A 10,768-nucleotide genomic window follows, 5' to 3' on the forward strand; every position below is an offset into this window, starting at 1 on the left:
ACATGAGCCCACCAGAATGTTTTCCGGATGCTCTCCATGGGAGAAGCTTGGTTTTCCCTGGAAACTTCCCCCCACCAGACCCACCGTCCCACCCACGCGTGGCTGGTTCCCAGGGACCCCTTCCCCTCCGGCTGGGGATAGTCTCTGTGCCTCCCGACCCTGCAGCCCCACAGGGAAGCTCCAGTTCCCTTGGCCTCTCCCCGCGGGTCAGACCTTTCTCTGGCTCCCCTCCAAGGTTTTGGATCAGCTCTCAGGAAAAGTAAAGCCATAAAGTTTGCCCCAGCTGGAGCACGAACCCGCAGTGGCTGGCTTGGGAGGCGAGCATCGGACCCGGTGGATATTTATAATGCGGCAGCGAGGTTAAAAATAACAGAAATGAAGCTCAGGAAATTGTTTTGGAGGATAAGAAACTTTTGCTTCGGCATTCAGATGCCACGGCTAGTGTTGGCCGTCCTCCATCCCTGCTGTCCCTGTGTTGTGTCCCTCGGGGCTCTGCCAGTCCCTTCCAGTGTCCTGCTCTGTGGCTGCAGGCACAGAGGGAGCAGGGGAACCGTGGGAAGCCTCAAAAACTGCACAGTGCCAAGTGGGTGCTGCAGGGATGATTGGAGGGAGGCTGAGAGTGGGTCCTGGCGGCTGCGGGGAGGGAGGAGCTTGCAGTCCCAGCTCTTGTCCATCCCACCCAGTTGCTTTTATTGTCGCCGCAGCCCTTTGTTCTCTTTCCAGGGGTCAGAGGGGTTCCTACTCCCCGCACTAGACGTCTCTGCCGCCAGCGGGAACGTCTGGAGCCAATGGCCGTGCCACTCCTGGGCTCCTGGTACCCTGAGCCCCTTCAAAACCTCTTGGGGAGGTTTCTGTGGCACACCTGGCTCCTTTCACTCCTGAGACAGGTGGGTCATGGGGTGGGAGGAGGATTCTCCTGTGCCCAGCTCTCAGGAGCTGGCCTGGGCTTTGCTGAACCTTTGCCAAAGGGGCAGGTTTGCCATCCAGAAGCCTGAAGTTGTTTGGTAACACAGCATCCCCTGTGAGCTCCTCTTCCAGCCACCAAACCTTCCCAAACCCCCGCGCAGGCACGTTTCTCAGCATCGATGTCGTATTTCGGTTCGGCTCAAACCTTTTCCCTGTTGACACAGCGGCAGCTTTGCTTGAGCTTGCGGGACCTGAGCGGGGTGACCTTTCCCGTGTTTGCTGTCTGGGCTCAGGATCCAGCCGGGCTGCAGCTCTGCAGCTGGTGGGTGATGGCGGGGACCCGGCAGAAATACTTCCCTGCTTGGAGCTGGTACCCGGCGGGGCTGGTGTCACCTTCACCTTCTTGTTTCTATCCTCCTGCTCCTTGGACCCGACATACATCTCATTTCCCATGACGTGGAGCTGTGTTCGGTGCCTGCTGGGGCTGGGCTCCCCCTGCACCCAGTCTGGGGAGCTGGGCACCCCAACCCAGGCTCCCCACAGGGGCTACGAAGGGGTGATATGTCCCATCTCCGCAGAGCTACTGGCAATATAACCCCTTTCTTCCAAGAAAAAAAAAATCCTCTCTTTAGGAGGGATCTTCAAGGTTTAACCTCATGAGGGTGCCTGGTCCTGCCCGTCTGGGCAGAGGAGACCCCACTCCGCTGCGTGACATGTTCTGGGGACCAGAGCTGGAGGCCGTATGGCTGCTTTGGCAGTGAAACGAGGCAGGGCTGAAAATTAGAGGTGAGCTGGACACTCTGCTTGTGGCAGCCGGATTCATGTGGACTTGCCTGCCCGGTTCTGGGTAGCAAAACCGATGTGTTAAACCTTTTGAGGGGTGTACCCAGAGCATCCTCGGCCCCTCTCTTCTCACTAAGCCTGAGCAGCACGTGAACCGAAACTTTGCCATTTATTATCTGCAATGAAGCGAGATAGCTAACGTTACTTTTTGGCAAAGTCTTACTGAGAAGTCCTCGAGGGTGAAATGAAACAGGGTCACGGAAGGGTTTAATTCAGTACGTTGTCCTTCAAGGGAAGGAAAAGTCAGACAAGAAGTTTTAAACATTTTATAAAAATATCCACATGTGCTCAGTGCAAAACTCACCGTCTTTACCTAATTTAGAAAATGACTTTATATGGAGAAAGATTTAACAGTGCTCCGTGGAGGGGAAGAATAATGAATACGTCTGTACCAAATCGCACTGTCATCCGAAGATCTCCAAGTGCTTTCGAAAAGGTTGGAGAGGAATAATTGTTCTTCTCTTCCCTGGTTTTAGAAACTGAGGCATGGGATGAGAAAGCCAGAAAAGCGCAACTTTCCTGGCTAATTTTAGCCGTTTGAAGTCCAGATCTAAGCACCTAAATAAATGACCTGATTTTAATAGACCGCCGGTCAAGTCTCTGGGGTAAAACCTGAAATAAGTCTGGCTCTGTAGGTCTGCAAAGGTGGCTGGGGTCTGGAGAGGCAGCCTCCTTCCCAGGATTTGGCACTGCCACAGCGAGCCTTGCTGAGGTGTAGGAGTAGAGGATGAAGCTAATGAGAGGGAATATGTCTGAATTCCTTTGAACTTAAGAGAAAAAGATGTGGAGAGCGAAAGCTTTTCAGCCCTGGTGTCGCACCCCAACGTCTGTGATTTATTTAGCAATAAACAGTGCAGATGGTGAATAGGAAGGGGAAACAGAGGGAACCGAAGTGTCTGTGTTAACCTGAGCAGCTCCTTGGCTGGGGAATCGGTGCTGGGATGCTTTCGGCAGCACATGGACCATCTCCCTCCTCAGCGAGGCTGAAGCTGCCGCTCCCCCCTGCCCTGGCCTGCTCCTGCTGCCCAAACATAAAGCAAAATCCCCTGAAAGGAAAAACTCTCTCCCGCTCGTCAGCTGAGCAGTCTGCCGGGTCTCCGGGGTCAATCTCACCAGGCATAAGCGGTGAAACGCTTGCAGAAGTCGAGCTTTGAATTAGGTGGGCTTAGCTGGGATCCGAAAGCCGAACAAGTTGAACCTGGGGACAGATGGGGGTTGGCGTGTCGCGTCGGGAGGTGGGAGATGTTTCCAAAATGCCTGCCCAGGCTGGGAACCGAGGCCCACAGCTTGCGGTGCAGGGACCCAGGGGGAGATGGTCCAGCCCTGGGGAAGTGCCGCCAAGCCCATGGCAGGATGGTGATGTGATGGAGGGGCCAGAATACCTGTCTTTATGTTTCGCCTCCCTGGACAGGCCTGAGCTCACTGGTGCTCCTCTGTCTGGGCAAGAACAAATTATAATTTTAATTATGTGGGTACGACACCAGCCCCTCCTTTGCAGTCAGGGTCTCTCTGTGAAATGAGATGAGCGAGACTTGCAATAGATGTTTCTTGGGACCAAGGGCTGGTCCCATCTCCGGCACCTGCATCTTTCTCTTTGCGTGCTGAAACTCGCGTTATTTTGGCTTTGTGCCTGACTTGTCCTCCTGCAAAATCACCTCTCTCTGAAGAGGGATAGCTGGGCTGAGCATGGCCAGGACTGGAATGTCCAAGTGTTCCTCCATCCCAAATCTGCATCGCTTTGGGATGGAGCTCGTGGGGTGACGGGGCAGGGGTGAAGCACAAATCCAGCTCCTGTGGTTTCTGTTGGCAGCGTGTGGTGCCGGCACTGGCAGAGCCCTGGGGAGCTGCGGTGTGGGCAGTGCGCTGGGTCACCCAGCGGCGCTGGTGAGGAAAAGACACCCCAGGCTTTTGCATTTCCCTTTGCCCTTGCTGCTCGGTAGCCCTGTGCTGATTTGTTTTGCTCCCTCCACATTTCGGCCAGTCTGTGCCGCGGGACCGTGGGCATTGCTGGGAAGCTGGGGCCGTGCTGGCAGAGGCGAGCAGCCGGGCTGCCCGGGGGAAACCCACCCACCTTTGCTCTCTTGTCATTTAGAGCTGTCACCTCCCTGGGGTGTCCAAAACCTGTCGTGCCTCCTGGCCTGCTGGCACTCAGGGCAGCCGAGATCGCGACCACAGCACAGATGGGATGGGAAAAGCCAGATCAGGAGGAAATTAATTAGGACGTGCAGAAGTACCCTTGATCGGGACAGTAACCTCTAATCCGGCTCAGTTCTCCTTATTTACAGTTGTCGAGAGGGAAGGCAGGAGAAAAGCAGCCTGGCAAGATGCACAAAGCCGATCTCCTTCCCCCCCTCAGCTGCTTTGCTCTTGCTAATGTGTTTGCTGGCAGCGCTCGCCGTCCCCGGAGCATTTGAGCACGGTCAGAGCCGCTGTTCGCAGCCAAAGGCAGGAGTGTCGGAGCGGGCACGGGGCTGGGGATGGCTCGGGAGTGTCACAGGAGTCCCCGGCCCCTCGGCAAGGGATGCACGTGGGGAAATGAAGCGCTGAGGTCTTCCTTGTCCCCTCCTTGGCTGGCAGAGAAACCTTGCCGCAAAGCCCCAGCACCCACGGGCTGTTTCTGCCCATAGCTCTGGGCTGAGGGAAGGGACTGGGTGCTGGGGAGGTTTCCCTGGGCCGTCCTACTCGAAAATACTCCCTACGAGAAGCTGGGGCTGTTTTCCTTTAGCTCAGCACTTGGTAAGAAGAGTGGGGATATCTGAGAGCGCTGCCCTGTGCGGAGACATGCGGAAGGACAGAGCTCCAAGGGACTCAGTCCGATTGCAGCTGACAGTGTTGCAGAGGAGACCAAAATCACCCTCAAATCTCCTACGCAGTAAATGAGGCATTTGACACCCCTGCCTGCAAGCAAATGCTTCCCTCCCAAGCATCGAGTGCTCCTGTAGTGTGCCGGACCCGCGCTGCGCCGGGGCAGTGGCATCCAGCTGGCTGCTGCAGAATATTCTGGTATTTTTAATAAGGGTTGGTGCGGTCACTGCACTTGTTCCAGGCAAAAGCAATGAGAATTTTATGAGGTGTAAATGGATTGCGAGTGCCTGAAAGCATCCACGTCCCGCTCGGCTCCGTGCATGCACGTGTTTCTGCACCTTCTCCCCTCGGCCGAGATATCTTGTCTCCATGCAGACTCGGAGAAAAGATAAATATTAGCATCGTGAGATGCTCTAATCTGAGTTTCTATCCGTGTTGCTGCAGTTGTGGTTAAAAACTCCTCCTTCTAGCTGCAAGATTCATTAGGGTCCAGTCTCCGGGGTTTGGAGGGAAACCGGAGCAGCTGTTAATGAGGAAGCAGTAATATCTAGAGCGTGTTTCAAAGCAATAATGGAATTAGGAAGAAGACAAACACAGATCAGTCCCGTGCCTGATGGCTTTATTTTCGGCTTCTTTCTTGCTTTTCGCTTTATTAGTTGGAATTAGAACATCCATTTTGCATTAGAGGGCAGATGATGAAATCACACGGGATCGGAGAGAGTTACCAGCAGCGGGCTGAGATGGGGAAGTTGGAGCTTTCTCGGCCATTTCGGGGAGCTTTCGCCGCAGACAACAGAAGGGAAAAGTGCAGGGGGAGCAGGAGGGGACGGTGAGGCTGTGATGGAGAGAGAGACAGGACAGCGAAGGGCAAGAGCTGGAGCCTGCAGCCTCTTTAGTGATGCTTGCAATATGTTATTAATGGAAAAGAAATTTTTATTTTGTGGAAATTCTTTTGTCCCACATTAATTTTTAAAGCGCTCTTTGCTCGCGTTGCAGCCTCCTGCTTGCAGCGTGGTCCTGGCTGGCAGGAGCTGCCCTTTGAAAGGATTTGGGGAGGGCGGTGGGGGCCCGTGTTTGCATCCGGGCTGGGGGAGCGGTGCAGGGTGCTTCCCCCAGGCTGGCACCCCAACCCCACCGCTCTGGCTGCGTCCGCCGAGCATCACCCAGGCCCTGGGCTGGGGCACGTGGAAGGAGCTGGGGCTGGACTGTGTGCCTTCGTTAGGTGTTGGAGCCTGATGAGGGCTTGCCTACACACAGAGCTCTTTCTTAATTAACTCCGTGTGCAGAGACGCACAGATCCTGGAACTGGAACAAGGCGCCCTTATTCCCCAAAAAGCTTGTCCGCACATGGCGTAAATCAATAGCAGCTCATCGGGAGCCGCGCGCTGGCTCGAGATGCTGCTTAAGGATGAGTCACATCCAGAGAAAGGGGGCAAAAAAAATAAATAAATTAAAAATCTGTGATTTGAGTCCAGAATTGGATCTTAGGAATAACCATCATGCTTCTGGGGGGCCAAACCAAAGGGCTGGCTTTGTATCGTGTCCTCTCTCCTGCCTGGTAAGCCTTGCCGTGAGTTGGAGATGAATTTTGCACCTTGAACATATGATTATACGCTGGGATGGAGGCTGGCTGAATATCAGGACTCTCTGGGGCTTTTTAACTGGTTGTGGGTTGATGCATCCACACTGAGAGCCAGTGGTGCTGGGGTTGGTGCTCCTGCTGGGCTGTTCCCCAGCCTGCCATCGCTCGATGCCTGCAGGGGTTTGGGGTTTTTCCCTGTATCCCTGTGGTTTCCCGGTGAGGAGCCAATCAAATAGGCTGAGACCAAACAACTCTGAGGGTGTTTTGGATTACCAGAGGTCATCCTTATTGCTTTTCCCAAGCCAAAGCGAGTGAAGCTCAGGTGGCGTATGAGAGATTGGGAATTTGAGGGTTTTGGTGTATTTTTCATGAAGCTTTTGGGGAGATAGGAAGCATTAGGAATGATTTAGTTTAAAGCTTCTGAAGTGGCCAAAAGTCCTGGCTGGGGCTTTTCCAGAGCAGGCTGAGGCTGTGCCAGGAGACCGTGGTGCGTGGGGCTGGATCCGACTACGGGAGCAGGGCTCACCTTGCTGCCGGGTCTGGATTTGGTTTAATAAAAGTTTTGGAGAGGAAAGGCTGGAGAGCTGCTTACCAGGGGCTGGGTGCCAGAGCATTTCCCACCTCCATCCCAGCCTGATGGTCGCTGATGATGAGGGTCAGATCATCTGTGTGCCTGGTTCCTCGGTGGCATTTCCTGCAGGACACAGAGCTCCAGAGTGACAGTTTCCAGTGCTGCTGGTGCAGGAGGAGCCGTGTGGGTCAGAGTCGAGCCTTTGCCTCTCTGAGACACCACGGATGATGTGCCATCCGCTCTCTGTGTGTCCTGGCTTTTGTCAGCTGCTGCTGGAGCCTGACACTAATTAAATGGGGTATTTTGTGTTTAATAGCCTTTCTCTTGAGTCATGCTGGGTGGAGGATGCTGACTGGATTCCCCCTGATGGCATCCTGGGGTTTCCCTCTCTGTGTCTTCAGCACCCACGCTGGGGTGTCTCTGTACCCCTCAGCCCTGTGGGTGCTCTCCTGCACCCTGGCAAGCTTGTCTGCTGGTCCTGGGGAAGAAAACCCTCCTCGCTGGGTTAGCTGCGCTTTGAGATCCCCAGAAGGATCTTCAAATGCCGGAGCAGAGCAAGCATCCCCAGCCAATGTCTGCTCCATGCAGCAGTGCTGTGTCCCCACTCCCGTCCCCTTCCCTGCCACCGCCAGGCAGCCAGCCCCGTGCACCCCCAGCTCTGCCCTCCCTTCCCACCTCTGCAGGGAGATGTCAACGCGCTGTCATCGAAGCTGAAAGCGTCGAACTGGTGTGATGTCCCAAATCCCTGGGAAGCTCAGGAGCCCTGCCTGCGCCTTGCTTGTCGGGAAGGTGGGCAGCTGCCCTTGCTGCCAGCCGTGCCTCCGCCTCCTCCTTGGCTTTCCTCACGTGGAGGGGAGGCCGGACTGGCCTCTTTTGTCTGGGAATGCCGGGACCGGGCAGATATTTCATCTAACTTCCATCATGCAAACGCCACTATGGAGCCCCTGTCTGCTTCTTGGGGTTGTCTATCTTCCCTCTCTGTCTACCTTTGTTTTTCTGGGCAGTAGCAGCAGTAGGATGTGGCATGTGGAGGACATTGCGTCTGAGCTCAGCCCGGGGTTTGGGCTGGAGCATGTGGGGTGGGTTCTACTTTTAAGCTGGTCTTGCCCTGTTTTGGGCTGGGCTGTGTCTGTTTGGAGGTGCGAGGCTGGGAGAGGTTTTGGGCTGGCATCTCCTACCGTCTCCATGCAAGTGCCACAGCAGAGCTCAGCTCTGCGTCGGGCAGCATTGAGCACTGTCCTGACCCTATCTTCCTGCCTCTTCCTCCCTCCTCCTCCTCTGCTAGCGAGGTGCTAGCAGATGAATTCTAGCCATGGATTTACATGCAGGGAGCAATTAGACCAAGCACATGGGCAGGTGCTGGGAAGCAAGCCTTGCCTGACCCCCCAGCCTGCTCCAGCTCCTTCCCACTGCAACAGCTCAGCCCTGGGGAGAGCAGCTTGGCTGCACCCCATCCTTCCGCATAAACCCTGCACCCCCGATGGCTTTTAGTCACAGTCAGTCACTGCGGTGTTTTGACGTGGCGTCAAGATGTTTCAGTTCGTGCAGACGAACGTTCCTTGGGTAGACACCTCAGGAACTGAGTTGGGCGCCGGCATGGGCACAGCTCATGCCTGAGCATCGCCGGGAGATGCTCTCCTTGAGTATCACCTGCTGCAGTCCTGAGCAGGCTACTCCCTCCCTGCGTGCCACGGGCAGGAGCAACCTCTTCTGCACGGGGGAAAAGGAAGCCGGCTGGGGGCCAGGGTGGCCTTGGCCTTCATTTCCCCACCTGCAAAATCACCTTTATGCTCATCCCTATCAGCACTGCTTACACCGAAAAACGTTATTTTTCCTTTTTTTTTTTTTTAAATTTTGTTGTCTGAGCAGGCTACTCCCTCCCTGCGTGCCACGGGCAGGAGCAACCTCTTCTGCACGGGGGAAAAGGAAGCCGGCTGGGGGCCAGGGTGGCCTTGGCCTTCATTTCCCCACCTGCAAAATCACCTTTATGCTCATCCCTATCAGCACTGCTTACACCGAAAAACGTTATTTTTCCTTTTTTTTTTTTTTAAATTTTGTTGTAGACTTTAAAATCTGCAATGTGCAAGATGGCTTCTCTCTAAGTACTTAACCCGCAACAAAATACTGTATTTTTTTTTTTTTTTTAGAAAGGTAATATTGTCTCTGTTTCTAATGAAACACTGCAGCAGGCCAGTTGGAAAATCGTCATCATATTCAAACTTTGTAAATGTAATTTCTTTAATATTTTTTTCCCCCAACTTGAAGCCAGGTAAGAAAACATACACAGAAATTTGTGCCTGGTTTGAGTTGCCCCAAAGCTGCATTTCTTCAGCAAAGCTTTGCATGGAAAGTTATACCCAGTGTTGGCTAATGCAAACGTTAAGTGGAAAGCACTCGGTTCTCAGGTGGCTTCTCTCTCCACCGGTACCTGTCGCCTTGGTTTTCCTTTGTATCCCAGCAAATCAGGCATTGCCCTGAGAAGCTCCTGTGAACCCCCTGGCTGGTGTCCCCAGGTCAGGGCAGGACTGGTGCCAGCAGAGGGGAGAAGTTGTGGCAATGCAGGATGTGTGGAGATACAGGACTGGGATCGGGAAGGGTCCAGCTGCAGCAGATGTGGCCGGGTGCCGGGGCTTTGGCTCATCCTGGAGCCGGCGCAGCCAGGAATCGTGCTGCCTCTGCCCCATTTATCACCTTTTCCTCTGCTGAGCCCTGGAGCTGCCCGTTGGGAGGGTGCAGACGGGCAAACCTCAGAGTGTGAGCTTCTCTGAGGCTTTGGGAGGTGTTTGTGGTGGACACGTTTCCCTGCTTGCTGGAAGAGGGCAGATGGACGCGGGTGTTGAAATGCGCCTGTGCCTCCTTGCCTTTCTGGAGATCCTGGCAGGGACTTTGTGGGTCTGGCAGCTGTGAGGGCTGTGCCGTGTCGCAGGGTGGGGTGACGCTCTGTTTTGCTTGGGTGCATCCCTCCTGCCCTGTGCCCCATCTTTCAAATCCCTCTCACGAGCATCCCTCCCCTGGCAGGTCTGCGATGGACGGGAATGGGCTGCCGGGTTCAAAACCAGGTCGTCAGTTTTGGATGGAGCTGTAGATGGTTTGTTTAGCTCGCTCACACCCCAGCTCCTCACTAACAGCTCTTCCCTCCGAGGTTTCCTCTGGCCCTCAGTCAGCAAAGGGAATTCCCTCTCCTCTGCTCGAGCTCCGGCTGCAGCCGGGATCGCTGCGGGCGAGCTTGTGTGTGCTGCCTCTCCCCGGGTTCAGCGGGTTGTGTGGTCCTTGCTCCATTACCGCATCTCGGTGCCGTCCTGCCTCCCGCTTGCTCAGGCAATTAGGGAAGCGCTGAATTAATCAGTGGCTGCCGTTGACCCTGCAAAGCTGTCCCATCTCCTGCGCTCCCCGCCGCAGCTGCCGGCATCCCTTGCCCCAGATCAGTCTTTGATGCACTCACCTGGTGTGTATTTAATAGGCTGGGATTAGGTTTGAGCTCGGCAGAGGGGGCTGAGGGAGGCTGCATCCCCTGTCAGGCTGAGGCTGGCTGGGAAAGGGTCATCCCCAAGGGAGAGAGGTGCGCAGCGGGGCAGAGAACCTGCATCACCTGCACTAGGAAGGATGCTGACGCTGCCCCAGATCAGTCTTTGATGCACTCACCTGGTGTGTATTTAATAGGCTGGGATTAGGTTTGAGCTCGGCAGAGGGGGCTGAGGGAGGCTGCATCCCCTGTCAGGCTGAGGCTGGCTGGGAAAGGGTCATCCCCAAGGGAGAGAGGTGCGCAGCGGGGCAGAGAACCTGCATCACCTGCACTAGGAAGGATGCTGACGCTCGTAGGGAATATTCCAGCTCCACAGGGAATATTTGGGCTCTGCAGGGTTTTCCTGGCCAAGCGATGGGAGCAGAAAGCCTGAGGAGGCTTCCCGGAGCATGTCGGGGATCATAAGGGAAGCAGAGGAGCTGCCAGGACAATTAGCACAGGCTTGTTCTCACCAGCACGTCCCTGGGATGGAGCAGGGCTATAATCAGCCTGCTGCTTCCCCAGCTTTATTAACACATTGATTTTTTGGGGGGGGTGG

Source organism: Apaloderma vittatum, unplaced genomic scaffold, assembly GCF_000703405.1.
Source record: "Apaloderma vittatum isolate BGI_N311 unplaced genomic scaffold, ASM70340v1 scaffold3657, whole genome shotgun sequence".
In the NCBI taxonomy this organism is placed as follows: Eukaryota; Metazoa; Chordata; class Aves; order Trogoniformes; family Trogonidae; genus Apaloderma; species Apaloderma vittatum.